The sequence below is a fragment of the Harpia harpyja genome, chromosome 12, assembly GCF_026419915.1.
Source record: "Harpia harpyja isolate bHarHar1 chromosome 12, bHarHar1 primary haplotype, whole genome shotgun sequence".
Classification (NCBI taxonomy): domain Eukaryota; kingdom Metazoa; phylum Chordata; class Aves; order Accipitriformes; family Accipitridae; genus Harpia; species Harpia harpyja.
Window position 1 is genome coordinate 21337253 of NC_068951.1, and position 16603 is coordinate 21353855.

The 16603-nt window shown below is 44.6% G+C and overlaps 1 protein-coding gene across 9 annotated transcripts in view; it reads right to left on the reverse strand.

The window, feature by feature from the left end:
* The window catches only part of PER2 (period circadian regulator 2), a 51715-nt gene extending 44456 nt beyond the window's left edge, over positions 1-7259 (reverse strand). For 8 of the 9 annotated variants that reach the window (XM_052802974.1, XM_052802970.1, XM_052802971.1 and 5 more), the window contains exon 1: positions 6803-6894. The gene's annotated coding sequence lies outside the window, so the exon portion shown is untranslated. Of the gene's footprint in view, positions 1-6802; positions 6895-7127 lie in introns of those variants that run through there. The other variant, XM_052802968.1, reaches the window with a different exon arrangement.
* Between the last annotated feature and the right edge of the window lie 9344 nt (positions 7260-16603).

A 16603-nucleotide genomic window follows, 5' to 3' on the forward strand; every position in this document is an offset into this window, starting at 1 on the left:
TCTCTTTTCTGCCAGACCAAAAGCAAAGCTTATTTTACCCTTTCAGGTAATTATTCCTTGTTCTGTTAAGCCCACCACCTGTGCTCAAGTCTCCACAGTGGATCTGAACTTATCATCCCCAAGAGCCAACAGAAATTCTCTATCACGTTTATTCCTTCACCTTGAATAATAAGCCATGGCCCAGAGCTAAGTTTAATTGCCAACAGGTTGGTATTTGCCATAAAGGAAAAAATAAAGTGAGCATAGACATACACCCCTGACAGACAAAGATTATTGCAGCCTGTGCCAGACAAGATTATTGCAGCCTGTGACAAGACATCTTGTGAAGATGCTAAACACAGTCTCCTTTACCTACCCCATGCTAATTTATAGACATCCTTCCTTCCAGTCTTACAATAGGTACCTTCTTAAAGGTGAACTAAAATTCTTTGTATTAAGTGTGAATTTAAAAAGACATCGGATTTTCTTTGTAAACAGAAAACGCTGTTCTCTCCCTGAGTGGAACTGGAGAAATTATTAAGCCGGAGATCAGTAGTCAGAACTCTTTAATATTTCCCTATGTCAACTCTTGTCCCTTTTTGAACAAAATAACAAAAATTATACATTTGAGGAAATGTGGTCACAGAAAGGAGGGAAACATTATCATACCCCACCACACAGTCGTGTATTTCACCTTTATTACAGGTGAAACTAGATCTGAAGTATCTACACCACCATATTTCAACTTTAATATTTGTTGGCATCTCCATTAAGCAGTGTATTTGCACACCTATTGCTCCCCTCCCTTAAAAAAAAAAAGGGCAGAATTTCACCATGGGGTATTACATTTACAAAAGTTCCAGACTAATGCTGCTCTTTAGACATTGCTACAGTTCATACCCAGTTAAAGATTTCAGTCAGAATGAAAGTCCCATTCTGGAAGGCTCTGTGCTAAATAAATTCTCTGACTATTACTAATACAGCCCCCACCACATCAATAATATACTCCACAGTGTGGCAATCTAACAACACGATGTACTTGTCCTGTGAGTTGGCTATATAAGTACTGAGAAATAAGAGCTCAAGTCAGAGGAACTCATGGTAGAGATGTAATTGAAATCAAAGAAGTGCTTTATATACTGAAGATCTTTGCACAATTAAAGAAACTAAGTAGCAGAAACATGTAAGTACATGGAATAAGGTCAAGCACAAAACCCATACTAAGATACAAAAGCTGCAAGGAATAAGGAGGATAGGAAGCAAAGCCAACAAAAGAAGAGAAGTACTGGACATCCTCACCACTTCATCTTGTCTCCCTAAGCTTCAATTATGAAAAATTACAGGCGTTATTTAACAGCGAAGCACCTCTGTTTTAGAACAGGGTGTTTGAAAGGCAGTATACCTTTGGTTCTACTTTTAAAAAGCCAGTTCTAGTTTTAAAAAACCATCTATACAAAGAAATCTGGAAGAAAAACCAAGCATTAAGAATTACCACGGTATGCTCAAAAACAGCTGGAAGCAAAACCCCGAAGTCTTTCCCAGACATTTTGACGCACAAATGAGCTCTCTTTCCCACTATCACATCTTTTCAGGATGAATATTGGTACTGCTTGCACTGAACTTCTGCAGCCTGCTCACACAATTTGCAGAATAACCTTGTACTCTTGCCCCAAGAAACATGCTCTGTGTACTTCAGTCCTCTTGTCATGTAAACAGCATGTTGAGCCTCTACCCCTTCAGGACCCTCAATAAAGTTTTGCTTTCTATTGGGAGAAAAATGAAGAAAAAAGGAAAACCATACTCCATGATTATATATCTCAAGGAAGGTAAATTTAGTCTCACTTCTTATTGTGTCCTACAAGCAAAGTTGTCTAAATCAGACTACCAAAAAAAGTCAGAGAAATCAGAAGGCTTCTCTAAGACTACCACACACTACTTCAGCAGCAGTTCAGCAGCAGCTGAAAACATCTGTACGAGAACTTTTCTTGACCTTACAATAGCTTTCACACACACACAAAAAGTTCTCATAACCTCACTTGCATATGTGGATAAGCAGGGAACACATGCTCTTCAGAACCACTGCCTGTGCAACTTGCATGAAACTTGGTACACTGCCGCTGTCCCTCAGGAACTCTTCAAGAGGGAGAGAGGACCAAGTAAGAGGATTCTGTACTGGATTGGTACAAGTCCAGTGCAGGCATTTGGACATAAAGACCCTATCCACACTTAAAGGATAACCTTAGAAATACAAGAGAGAAGCACAGAAGCCTGGCCTGCCCATGTTCCAGCACTTCTAGCAGGCAGAGTACAAGCAGGCTGCACAAGCACACCTGGTGATCTACTAAGCCACTTACTAGAGTGCCAGATCACTGCGTGTACACTCAGGCATGTAGATTCCCATGTGTACGGGTACCTTCCTACTACATATGGTTGCTGGCTCACTGTCAGCATGAACAGAACATGCTCTAAGGAGTAGCTTCAAAACCCCTCCACAGCCTTTGCAGGCATAACCAAGCCATCTGACCCTTCTTCATTTTGGTCTTCTCTGCCATACTGTATTTCACAAAAGTGGCCTGGGGCTGCAAGAAATACCAGCAACAGATTGCAAAACCATTAGCCCATGAAGTGTGTTTTTGACTGCTGCCTTATCTTTTCCCGTGCCCTTTAAATTTACTTCATTCTGTGAAGTATCTCGCCTGTAGCTAAGAAGAAACAACCGCCCAAAACCCCTCTACATGTCAGAAGGTGGAGTTGTTCCTTACTAACCAACAACTAGCAATCAAAAGGTTCACTTTACTACCAACAACACATGCAACATTAACAGCCTGGCCCCCACTACAGCAGTGGTTAAGTTTAACACAGCAGTTAAAGCAGGAGAGGGAACAGACACCTTTTACACAGTACACAAAACATCAGCGGCATTACTTTCAAGATCACCGTTTTCTGCATCCAACCTCATTGGTACCCAGAAGTGCAAGTCAAAGCCCTTCAGAGTAATAAAACTATATCGCAAAGAATAATACAGGTATTAATTGACCCATTTGCTGTTCAGCGCTTGACAAGCTAGGTTAACATAATAAATATTCAAGCAGTTTAAAACTTGTACAATCGGGATATAACTGGATGTGGAAAATATGAATGCAGCAAGACAACCCAGTTAAAAATGTCTGTAATCCACCATCATCAGAGGAATTCTAGGCCATGCAACCAAAACTGGACACAAAAATTCCTTTTCACAAACACCTGATTACCTAGTAATTAGGATGTGGTAACGTTGTGAGTATAACAGAGTGTCTACAGGACATTCATGCCAAGTATTACACAACACCTTGCTAAGAACATGATGTTCCCTTTCAACATAGGCCAACCATAGCAACCCTATATAAAACACTACAGTTGATCTAGTGATAATATACTCGTTCTACTGGCTAGTGGTAATCTACTTGCTTTTAAACCACACCAAATATGCCTCATCCCACAGTACCTTGCTGATGTGCTTCTACTTTAAGGGGTTAAAAAAGCTTTTCCGCTGTAAAGCACATTTTAATATTGTAAAGATGTTAGAGAAATAAGGGTGTGGCAAGAACCCAGGAAAAAGAAAATGGGTTTATCAGTCTGTATCTAAACCAAACACTTCCTGGTCATAATAAAGTCTGAGGTGGAAGAAAAATCCAGAACTCTTCCCATCAGTTTCCCCATTTCACTCTGTTCTCATACTATGGCTAAACTCCATCAAAATCTCAGTTTACTCAAAAAAATGTGATTCTTCACAGGGGAAATTTATTACTATAAAAATGTATTGTCCTGGGACAGGCTCAAGTAAGTTTATTTGATAAATGGAGTTGTTACATATTTTAATCTTACGACTGGGGAAAAAAAAAAGTGGAAAAGTAAGGTATTATGCAAGGAGCTGCCACAATATGCTGTCTCTTTGATGCCTCTCTGTGGAAATCCAAAAGAAATACGAGTAAGCTGTAAAAATGAAGATTACTTAGATTTTCACAGATAGCATTCGTGTTAAAACAAATATAGGAAGCCTACAACAAGTCCTACCAACTGACAAATAAACAAAAAGCCCAGCAAAACCATGTAATCTTTGGATTAAAACCATTAATGAAATCAGAAAACTTGCTGAATCTGAAGAAAGTGCACAAAAGCCAAAATCCTGCTTTCCATGCCTTTAAGTTCTGGACTAGATCATGCCGAACTACACTTCTTCACAGCACAGGACAGGCCACACTCTTTCACTGTAGTGTTGGACGCTTACACCAACTACCCAACTAAAGCATTCTCCCTTCTACCTTGAAATAAACACCCGAAACCACCAAAACTGAAGGATATTATTTTTTTCTTCTGCTCTAGGCCAAAGGCCCTCTCTTTTCCATTATGTCTTACTAGTGAGGTAAGCAACCTCCACAGTCCAGAACAAGGACTCTACACCTCAGGACAGTGCCTTAGTTGCAAGGCTAACAGGAAGCCTTGGATGAAGTGAGGACACAGTCCAGTTCTCCAGTGAAACTTCCTCACTTTAGAGAAATAATGCAAGTTTCAGTAAGAAAGAACAAAAAGAAAGATCACAAGAGCATGCAAACGCACACAAGCATGAGCAAGAAGGAACCTGATGGTACAGCGCAACAATGTGGGCACTCTCCCTAACATGAATCAAAATCTAGGCCCTGCTCCCAGATTTTGTATTCAAGAGCTGCTGTGTAAAGTGCATAAACAGCGCTGTGCCCAAGGCTGAAAAGATCAAGGACACATGCAAACACTGAGGCACGCTAGAAGGTATGAAAATTTTCATCAGGTTCAACGCCCTCAAACCATCTAATATACAATAGGATCTGTTTATGGAATGGGGCCACACCATCAAGGCCTTAGCTGTCAGCCTGACATCCTTAAGTTTTACCAACAACCCTACACTATCAAAACTAACCATTTGCATTCAAGGAGATACTCCTCACTGCCATCATTGTGATTAATTTTGATTTTACCTTGACAATAAGCAAAAGCCAGCTCCAAAAGATAGCTGCAGTTTTGACAAATGTTAACTAACCAACATTAACCGTCATCTGTAAACAGACTCTGTGGTTAAATCGATACTAGCAACTTGAAACAGTTTCTCACTATACTAAATCAGTTTTTTACTTTACTTTTGACTTGACCAGACAATCTTACCGCTAGAATCATTACAGGATTTCCACCTTTTCCCCTTTACTTGTAAATATGTAAGTGGTAGCTACTCAATCTCAGATGTACAAGATCATAAGCCTCAGAGTCTTACACCTGGAAAAGAAAAAGACATCTCACAGCCTAAAAACATAAACCAATACGTTTCTTCAAAATCCTTCACATGCACTGTCTCAGCCAAGTTATTGTTTCACTGGAATACAGTTTCGAAGCGCTTCAGTTTCCAAGTACCAGAGACTTCATACTGACCTCTCTGGGGGCTTTTTAAGCTCCTGTGGTACACAGAGAAATGCTGTACCCTATCCTAACCTATTACAAAAAGTCAGTTGTAAAGTATCAGCTTGACTGTTACCATACTGCTCATCTATTTGCATGAAACTGTACTTACATAAACTGTTTTGTAATCAAGCATGTAATAGCATGCAACTAATGTCAACTGCAGCACAACCACATTGTCTCAAGGAACAAAGTGTCCTTGCAACTATAGCCAACACAAAAAAAAAGAAATCCACAGCACCTGTTGCCTACGCTACCTGTAGCTCACGCATCTCAATAACGCGCTGAGATTCTGTTGCTTACTGCCACACAATTCCTCACGTCAAAAAAGCCACCCAGCCAGCTGCGTACAGCACTGTCCCCCCAAGAGGAGGACAGCGGAGTGCGGGGCCGCGGTCCACGCTCACCGGACCGGGACCCACGTGTTCCCCAAAGGTGCTGCCCGCGCCAGTTTTCGCTTCCTCCGGACCCCGGCGCTGACCTTTCGCACAGATGCGGCCGCAGCCCGCGCCCCGCAACCGCCAGGGACGCCAGAGCGGAGCCCGGCGGCAGCGCCGAGGGACCGGCCCCACCGCCACCGGGCCCCCCGTAGGCCGCGGGGCGGGGAAGTCACAGCCGCCCCGCCGCCCTCCTCCTCCTCCACACCGGCCTGACCGCGGCCCCGCGGCGGCACCACCCCGGGCCGGACGCGGGCGGGGGGCACTGCCGCCCCCCTCCCGCTCTGAGGCGGGGGCCACCGCCACCCCTCGGCGCCCCAGCCCGGCCCCACACCGGCGGGGCGGCGTGGCACAGCCGCCCCTCGGAGCCCCCAGCTCCCGCCCCAGCCTGAGTTGGGGGGAGGGGGAGGCGGGAGGGTCTGTGCTCCCCACCCCCGGACGCCCCCTCCCGGTCCGAAATGGGCGGGGGACGTGCCACACTCACCCCCGGCGCCCCCCACCCCGCGGCCCGGCCCGGTCCGAGGAGGGAGTCAAAGCCGGCGCCCCTTTCCTCCGCTACGGTCTGAGATGGGGCGGGCGTGGAGGGTGTCGCGTCACAGCCGCCCCCTCCTCGGTTTGAAAGGAACCCCAGCCGCCCCCTCCCCGGCGGGAGCAGCGGGCCGGACCCCCGCGGCGCCGCCCGCCCCACCGGCGGCCCCGTCCCGTCTCCCCGGCAACCGGAGAGCCCCGGCGCGCGGGGGTTACGTAACCTCGGCCCAGCGGGCGGGGGAGGAGGGGGAGGAGGGGGAAGAGGGGGAGAGGAGGGGGGAGGAGGGGGGGAGCCCCTCTACCCCCCACAGCTGCCGCCCGCCACCGCCAGGGCGCCCACGGCCCCCCCAGCCCCGGCCGGTCGCGGGGAGAGCGCCCGGCGGAGCCCGACTCACCACGCACACCGCGTCCACTCAGCCCGGCGCAGCCCGGCACCGACTTCATACAGGCAGAAACGTGACTGAGTCCGGAGAGCCCGCCCCGCCCGCACGGCTATTGGCCGCGGGCGCGTGACGCCAGCGGGGGACAGAGGAGGGGGCGGTGCGCGCGCCTCCCCCATTGGCGGCGCCGGACGCCGCTCATTTTACATAAGCCTCACGTGTGGCACCATGTTTCCACCGGCAGCCACGATCGCCTCCGAGCCTGCCCCGCCAGCCCGCCCCTCCCCCCCACCCCTCCCCCGCTGCGGACGCGTCCCCGCGCGACCACCGGAGCACTCACCGCCGGGCGCCGCTCTGCTCCCGCCGCGGCTGCCGGCCGCTCTGCTCCCCTCCGCCCGCGCTGCCCCTCCGCCGCCGGACCGAAGGGCCGAGGAGGGCAGAGGTTACACCACGCCTGAGGGAAGCGGCTCCGCCCCGCCCCCTCGGAGCCGCCCGTGACGTCAGCGCGCGCCCGCCCGCGGGGTGGGCGCGCGGGAGACCGTTGGCGGCCGGCCGCGCGCTCGCTAGCCGAGGCGGGGCGGGGCGCGCGACCCGGCCGCCGACGGCCGCGGCACGCGCTCGGCCCCGCCGAGGGGAAGAAACGAAAGGGCGGGACGCGTCGCCCGGGAGCGCCGCCCGCGGTCCCCACGCAGCGCCCGGCCGCCTCGGCGGCGGAAGGGTGGGCGGGGGGCGGCCGGGCCGCCCGGCGAGCGCGATCCGAGGGGGGGGGCGGCGGCCAGGAAGGGCCGCCGGCCGGCCGGCAGGAAAAGGCCGCTCTGGAAGAGGCTCCTGCGCGGCCTGAGCGCCGCCGCCGCTAACGGGCTGGCGGGACCCCGAGCTGAGGGGAGCGGGAGACCAGCCCAGCCGGGAGAGCCTCGCGCTCCCGGTGAGAGGATCTTGACGCGCTGCTGGCTGTGCGGAGGCAGCAGCTGGAGCCTTCCGAGATTGCTCTGCCGGGGCCAGCCAATGGCCTGCCGGGCGCTCGGTTCGCTTACATAAGGGAGAAGCGCCCGTATCCCATTTCCTGGTGTTGCCACCCGTGCTGGGCGCACGCCCTCAAGTTTCGAAACTGACCCCGTGTAGTGTTCAGAAGTTGCCGGGTCGCAAACCAAGGCATAGGACAGGCGAGCGTAGAGCTTCACCCTTCTCCAGCACCATCCAGTTAGCATCAGTTTGAATAACTACAAAAAGCGTTGAACTAAGAGTTTCTGAGGCGTTAAAGGAACATACTGTACTCTTGTGGAAAACTAGCTCCTGATACGCTGATTACCGTATGATTACTTTCCATTCCAAATGTATAAGAAACAATTTTTCATATTTATTCCAAAAAATTAAATCTTTTCCCCTTCTGTTCAGGCAAAACATTCAGAGAGTATTGGCATTTCCCATCTTAAAGTAAAAAAAGAAAAATAAAAAATTTAAAAAATTTCTTGTGACATTGGTCACACAGGGTTTTGCTCAAGGCCCCATGCCATCCTAAATTGTGGTGAGAGAGAACCTGAGATTTGAGTTGCTACAGTTTAGCAGTGAGATTACCCACTGTTAAATAGTTCAGCATGTTGAGTGGCACTGTTCTAGTCTCCACATCTTCCAAGGAGAGCAATCAGTAGCTGAGAAATTAATGATAACTTATCCATATTCTGAACTTCCATTTATCTTCATAGTCATACGTGGAAATGCAAAGAAGGAACAGAGGACATGCCAAAGCTCTGTCAGTCTTGGTGTGAATACAAGCAATCTGGTGTAACAGCTTTTTTGCACTCGCTGCATATGTGTAATTGCTCCATAGGATGTAACACAGTAGAGGGCCATCAGGGCTTCCACTGTTTATCTGCAAAATGAGGTTAATGCTGCTTCCCTCCCTCGCTGTGGTGTTAGGGATAAGTCCATTAGGTACATAGATATTTAAGCTATGACTGTTACAGAAACAGCCTGTGAGCAAGTACGGTGGAGTATTTAACTCCTGGAGAGGAGTGGGGGTGGGCAGCGGAAGCATTAGGACCAGATTCTGCAACTGGATTTGTTGCAATGCACAAGGCAGCTTATCAGGATCCCATTCTTGGTTTGTACTCCTCTGAGGAATCTAATTTAAAGACTAATCCTAATTAGATCTTCTCTGTGTAGTTTGGTCAACTTGCTGTTAGGACTTCAAATCCAAAATTTCATCATCTTCTCTGTTTAAGTTCTCTGCTTTAGGGTTGGTTGGGTTGGAGGGATGTAGAATGACATTCTTGGTTTCCATGGGATGTTGTTTTTCATGTTATGTGCCAAAAATACCCATCTCTGGCTGTGTGCTAAGGGCTATACCTCTTAACCACAGATTCGAAGTAAGGCAGTTCAATCAAGGCAAAACTTTGAGGTCTTCCCCTGCCCCGTGAGTCTGCAAGCATGAGGAGCTGGAGGCAAACTATGGCACTACACTAGAGCTGAAAGAGTTTCCAGATCAAACGGAACAGAAGACACATTCATCACTGTAGTGGAGCATGCCAGTTCTAGCAGGCGAACTGTAATCACCACCACCAGAAATAGCAAGTACCTTTTCCATCCTAGTAACTACCAGAGGCATTACTTCAGTTCTGCTTATTTTAAAGGGATACTAAACAGTTATTTTGGTCAAGCTTACAGGAATCATTTTTAAGTTCTATTCCTGCCACCTTTTAGTGGTTATAGCTTTCTATTTAATTTACCAAAACCAGGGGAAAACAGTGTTACTCAAAATGTGATTGTGCATCTTGAACCAGTTCAGTCCAAATTTTTCTGTCATGCCAATTTTCTGAACGCTGCAATCGTGTATAGATACAAGTTATTCCAGGCAACACCAATATGAAATAAGAAGAAGACAAGCACATGGCTTCTGGAGGAGTGAATATTACTACTGACTCAATGGCTCATCTGCTAAGAAACAAAGCAAAAGAAAATGGTTGCAAAATGCTACAGGACAAAATTGTTTTGATTTTAAGGTCTCCCTACCTAGTAAGTAGCTATAGCATAAGGGTTTAATAGCAGCATGAGTAAAATATGTGTGTGTGTGCATACACAAAAAGTTTTGAAGAACACAAAGACTGTAATGAAAACATTAAAATGGTTGTGGGGTTTTTTTTCCAGCTTTGTTTATTTTTTTGTATTCAGTTGTAACTCTTGGAGCATGGTGAGAACAAATCATTCATACATAAGGCAAGCCCTTTATGCACATTCGTTTCACCACATAACACACCACATCTCACACTAACATTCATCCAAAGGGACTTTTGGTTCGTGAGGTGGGGCATTGTCCTGCTTTAAATTTTACCTGGCTCCCTCATTTGGTTTTGCAAGGCAAATATCAGTCTCTATGAAACACCATGAAGACAGCAGGCCTTCTTAAGTAGGGTCCATCCATAAGCAGGCAGGTTTGGGTCTTGCTGTTTTCTTTTAACTGCACAGCTCAAACTATGCTGCTAATACGTAGTTTCCACATGCTGTTGAATCTCTTCCTTGCCTTGCTTTTTTTCCAGCATAGTATCTCTCTGAAATCACAAAAGATGAATTGGTAGAACTAGGCCTTTTCTTTTTTTTTTTTTTTTTTTACTGCAAGGATTTTACATGGAAAAAAAGTCATTTAGAAAACCTTTTTTTTATGAAACTCCCCCTGCTTCTCACACTTTCCAATATTACCAGAACTTTACATACACACACACATAAAAATCTGAACTTTTTCCCAGCGTACTTAAAAAATAGAATTTTTGCTGAACAGAAGTATATTTCAGTCAGTTCTGATAAGCAGCAACATATTGACAATATCAACATGTTTTGGGGAAAAAAAATAGAATCAAGTCTTTCAATGTGAAAAAAGAAAAAGAAAGAGAATTTGAGACTTCCTGAAAAACTACACGAGGATGGCTTTCTTGGGTTTGCTACTGTTAAAGCAAATAGGGCTCATCTTTTTCAAGTAACTGTGCTTCCCTATCCATTTGTCCACTTGCAGAAGTTACCTGTTTCAAGTTATACCACAGCACTGATGGAACTATATATTGTTCAAAAAAAAAAAAAATCAATATTTTGCAGCTGGAGCCCACATCTAATTCTTCATTTCCTAAGTCTTAATTACTCATCATTTACAGTGATGCTGGCAGTCATTGATTCTTGCAAAGATCCGGAAAGGCTTTTTTGTTAATGAGCAAAAGACGTCACTGTTACTGTCTGTACAAAGGATGAGGGAAGGAAAAAACACACTTTCCTCATTACTGGCAAATATATGGACAGGTTTTTCTAAAAGCATTACAAAGTGTAGGAACAAACTATAACAAGCAGAAAGATAGCAATAGCCATACAGTCTTGAAAACTCTTTGATTAAGATGTAAAGGAATATAAGAAACATGATAAAGAACTCCAATTCAACCAGCAAGTTCCTGGCGCTGCAGCTCAGAAGTCCTTTGCAAAGGTGTATGGCTGTCCCCAACCAGAAAAACTTTCCTAAGAAGTTCTGGGGAATGTAGTTTTTCATTCTGTCCCCTTTCTTACTGTTTTCTAGTTATTTTTATTAAATTCAGTTTCTGTTGGCAACTTCAGTGTAATTTTAAGTTCCAAATATCTTGAAAAGTGACACATAAAGGAGCCCTGAACTGTTCTGTTTTAAAATGACTAGAAAGATACAAATGGAAGGGGTGTACCTCATCACTGTAACTACATGTGCTTATCCCCAAGTCTGTTAATGTGATTTCAGAAGCAAAATACAGCTCTGAGCACTCTGGGTCCGGGATCCTGCTGTTCAGTGTGTATTAAACAACTCATTTCCTGCAGTCGGCCTCACAGAAGGCTGAAGAGAGCCTGAAATTGATCCACAGTGCTAAAAAAGGGTTTAAAGCTTCCTGTATAACTCAGAGAGTGCTAGTTTGTGATTTTGCAGTCTAAAGTGATCGAAGACCTTATACATCCACCAAAAGGAACAGTCCTACCACCTCCACTGAGTTAAAAATTAGAGATTACGCAACTGTACTGTCAGTCAGATTAGGAAACTGAATTGACTGAAAACATCCCATGGAAGAAGTTTTTGGTTGGCTCACATCACAGCTGCAGGAGCACAAAAGCCAAAACAAAACAGGATGGAAGAACACATTTTGGGTTGGAGCAAGTGTCCAAGACCTATTGTACATGGAATTACAGAGTTAGGCACTTAAAATGACATTTGCATGCCATTAGACTAGCATAAGTGAGCTAGTGAGAGATGCCAAACAGAAAAGGGCATTCTCATTTCTGCCTACTGTGTTGGATTTATACACCCTCTTCTGCCCTGAAAGAAAGTGACTACATCAGGTTGGGGCTCACCATTCAAAACTATCCAGACTTAGATGCCAAAGACAGCTTTCACAAGGTTTCTGAGCTGATCTAACATTCCGCTTTCATCAAGTGGGGGCAGTGGTGCTCTTCACCCATCCCTGCCACCACTACCACCTTGCTGCCAGGTACTCATGGTTAAGTGGTCTTAACCCTTCCTTTTGCCCACTCTGCTACTTACTTGGCCCCTCAGTGAGCCAGTTCAATTTGTTAATCTGTCAGAAAGCTTTCTGTGTTAGTTTCCTGCCTGTTAAGCAATTGAATGCTTGGTGAGAAAGTACACTTCCAAGTCCATGCATGGCGTGGACGGGGCATGGGAAAGGTCTTTCAAAGGTAAGGAGACAGCAGAATAACATTTCCACAGCTTTTGATACCTGAGGCACAATACTTTCTGGATTAAACGTGGCCACACATAGCAGATGTCCTTGAGACGCCTGGATTCCTCAACACACACCTAAGCAGCCAGGCCTATGACCTGGTGCTGGGCATGTAACACAGTGCATCCCAACCTTTGACTCCCCACAACCACTGGTTCCTATGCATGCTCTTGGTCTTGGTTTAAATTGGTTTAAACTCTGTATGTACTGACCAGAGTCAGTTTACTGACCTCCATCGCATTTATGATCTCCTTTTGGACTCACTTCAGTAGAGTGAAGTGTTATCACTCTCTTACCAAAAATGGAGAGAGACATACCTTCCTTTAAAAACAGAGTAAGGACAGAGAGACAAGATCTGAGTACTGGCTTCCCCACCAGTGAGCATTTATGCAATTTTTATTAAACAGTCATTACATAAAATGTTGGAGTAGGTCTTGACACAGGATTGGAGCTGGACTTTTTCTTGTTCCCAGGTAAGCTCCCAATCATTGTGCCACAGAGTCACGCTGCTGCTTTTAGCTACTAGGAATCTAGAGGCACAATTCTTCCTTAATTTGTTCTTATTTTTAAGAAAGAGATTATAACATTAACAGATTATAACAGAAACATTCGTAAGAAATTGGATGCTAAGTAGCAGACTAGCTAGAATCTGTTCCAACACACCTACAACTCTGCTCATCAGAGTCATAGGCATAACTTAAGCCAGACCATCAGGCATTCCTTCTACTAAGAATGCTAATTATAGATCAGTGATTTATAGTTGGTGAGGAAAGAAGAGCCAAATTTTAAATGAGAAAGAGCCTCTTTCTGTATAATTCTGAAGTGTCTCTTAATTAAAAACACTTCATTTTCAAATTGAGTTTCCCATTACTGTTCTGCCTCAATTAGTTTTCCAGCACTAGTTCACACATGAGCTGTTTTGAACTGAACATTGCTGCTACTGAAGTCAGTAGAAGCTTGGTTTTGTTTTCCAGAGAGGGTGTATACTGACTGGCTGAGTTTGCTTGAAGAGAAGCCTGACATACCTGGCCACACTACTGGAAAACAAAGTAGGGATTTTAATAAGCCTTTCAGGCACTGCGGAAGTCCCTTGTAGACTAAGTCAATTCAAGATAGTTCAGTAAATAAAGTTTCACAGATCGTGTCCATAAATAAATTAGAAATTTCTGATAAGCAATCAAATTCTTTTCTTTTAATCTTAATAAATTAAAAGAAAAAGGACAACTCATTTTGCATGCTGTCATTGATCCACAGCATCAAGGAGTGAAGGATTGATACAAATTCTATTAGGATAACTGCCTTCGATTTAAATAGCTTTGGGAACTTGCTCTAAAGACGACAGTAACTGAAACAAAGAGGGCAGAAATCTTTCCCATCTTTGTGGATTATCTGGTGTTTAATTGGTGTGAGCTTGACTACGGCCCTTTCCTCAGTGCAGCTCTAGGGAGACTTTCCTCGCCTACCTGGTTTCCCATGTATATAATTTCTTGGAAATTATGTAGCTGAAATATCCTTTGGACTTATTCTTATCCATCACATTTGTAGACACCAGCCAATAAATTTAAAATTATCAGGTGAATGGGGAGAGGCAAGCAAGCAGACAGAATCAAAGCGATCGCATAAGCCTTATTCACATAAAAAAACCCCACTAAAATATAGCACTCATTGTCATAATGAGACATATTTTATCCACTTGTAACATGTGATACTCCACTAGCCATAAGAGAACTTTGGAATTCAATGCTTCTGTTGTGTAACTACACAATAAAAGAAATTAAACAAACCATTTAATTCAGTCAAAAGGAAACAAACCAAAACAAAACAAAACCCTTACATTCCTTGAAGGTGAAAGGTTAAAGGGCATAAAAGGGAAGCAGGAGTTAGGAGTCCTAAGTAATATTAGCTAATGGTTGCTCATTAGAGGAAAGGCTCCTGTCACCTTAAAGCACTGTGCTACAGGAAGGCTAAGGAAATATAGTTGGGGAAAAAAGGGGTAGTTAGAGCAAAACAAAAAGATTGAAAGAAATCTTACCTTGCCAAAAAAGCAGAGCCATGAGATATGCCTCCTGTAGGCAATTATAAAAATGCTGTAGGGCTCATGGTTTCCTTGGTGTCTGGGTAGAAAACTGGGTAAGCATCAGGATTTCTTTTTTTCTAGTGTGTTTGAAAAACATATTTGGCTGCCTTTCAGCACTTTTATCAATCTGGGTAATTTACAATGATTATTTTGTGTGCCCAGCCCTGCTCTTTCCCGATGCATTACTAACCAGCTATTGTTAATAATGCTGGTAGCTTTTGCTGGCTTCATTTAACACTGAAGAAAGCAGTGCGTAGTTACGGAGGCCAATTCCTCTCATGCAGTAATAGCATTATTGTTCTTTTTTAAATGAATACAGCACGGGGAAAACAGTGACTTGGAGCAACCTTAGAGTACATCTGCATTGTAGGGACAGCCTATGAAGGCATATTCAAGCCAGCTTTAAAATACTGGAAACTCCCTGGATAGGTACAGAGCTCAGTGTGGATGCAGAGCCCACCCAAGGAGCTCAGTCAGTGCTGAGACATTTAGCCCATTCTGCTAGAGCATTCCTCCAGCTGGCTAGCACAAAGCAGGTTTGGGCAGGCTGGTCTCTACTGCGGTCTTTGCAGCTGGTATCCTCCTGAGTGGTGGTGCCTAACAAGTGTGCTGAAGTATTTCCTTATGTGTTCTCCTGCTCATGTGATTACTAGAAAGAGGGTAATTTTCCTCTGCAGAAAAACTTTGTACCTTTACTTTTTTAGTTTGCATATGGTCCTATCTGGGGTTCACTAGCAAGAGTTACCTAGCTCATGTTAAGAAGGGTGATAAAAGCAATGTGTTTTGACTAAACTTAATGGCTCGTATTTAAACAGTAGGCTCATCTACTTCAGCTGTTAACCAAAATTAGTTGCTAAGTTTTATCATCTCTGCTCTTCTAACCTGAATTAGTCCAAGGCATGTGCACGTATCTTGCAGCTTGGAAGGAAAATCTGAGTTTCAGCAGAATTTCTGCCCACCCCCCATATAGTATATAGTAGGTTACCTACTGTGGCATTTAAGCAACTTTACCAAAACTAAAAACGGAATAACTTTAAGCTGTCAGTTTTTTCTTACCTGCAAGTCAAAGAATTTACAAATCAGTCAGGCCAATTTAAGCCTTTCCTTGCCTTTACCTCTAGAAGGAACAAGGTAGGTCTGAACACCAGCAGAATTTGAGGTGGTTTGGCCTAGTTAGAGCGGATGCGTGTGCTACTCTTCCAGGCACTTCAGAAAGCAAACCAAAAAAGGGAGAGTTTTTAAAATGACAGATTCTATACTTCACTGGAACCTAATAACCAATAAATCAACTTTTCTTGTCATATACTGACTGTCTACTGAGACAACATGTCCTCTTCTCAAGCTCTAAAATGCAATCAAAGTGCGTTGTGTCACTATCTAAAAGCCATTACCTCACTGCAAACTTGATCATTAGAGCTTGGACTCAGGTCCCTGAGAAATACAGATCAGTGCTCAAGACCAGAGACATGGCACTCCACAACTTGTCATGAAGCCGTTACAAGTAACCATGCCTCAAATCTTGAGATGGAGCATCTTGTAATTCACACTGAGTTAATGTGAATGTCAGTTACAGAAGCCAAATCTATTTAAACAAACTCTTTCCCCAGCTACATGGTGGATTACAGTACAATGAATTGTATAGGGAGACCATTAACAAAATATACTTGAAAATTGCACTGTTCCCATCTAGACACAGACATTACTGGTAAAGTGAATGCACTCCATTGTTTCCAACTTAGGATGCCACTGCAAGTTAATTATGTAGGATCAGTCCACTACAAGCAAATTGAAGCAATAGCAGAAGACCTAGTATGAGGACTAGTGTATTGCACATTCAGAAAATTATGCAGCTATTTGCATGTTGTAACAGCTTAATCTGAGATGAAGCCTCAGCTCCACTTATATAATCAAGATTTTTTTTTGTTGTTGTTGTTGGCATCAGTGGAGTTGAGATTTTATATTACCAAAAATATTTCACAAATAAAGTTCAAATTTTCAAAGTTTACCCTG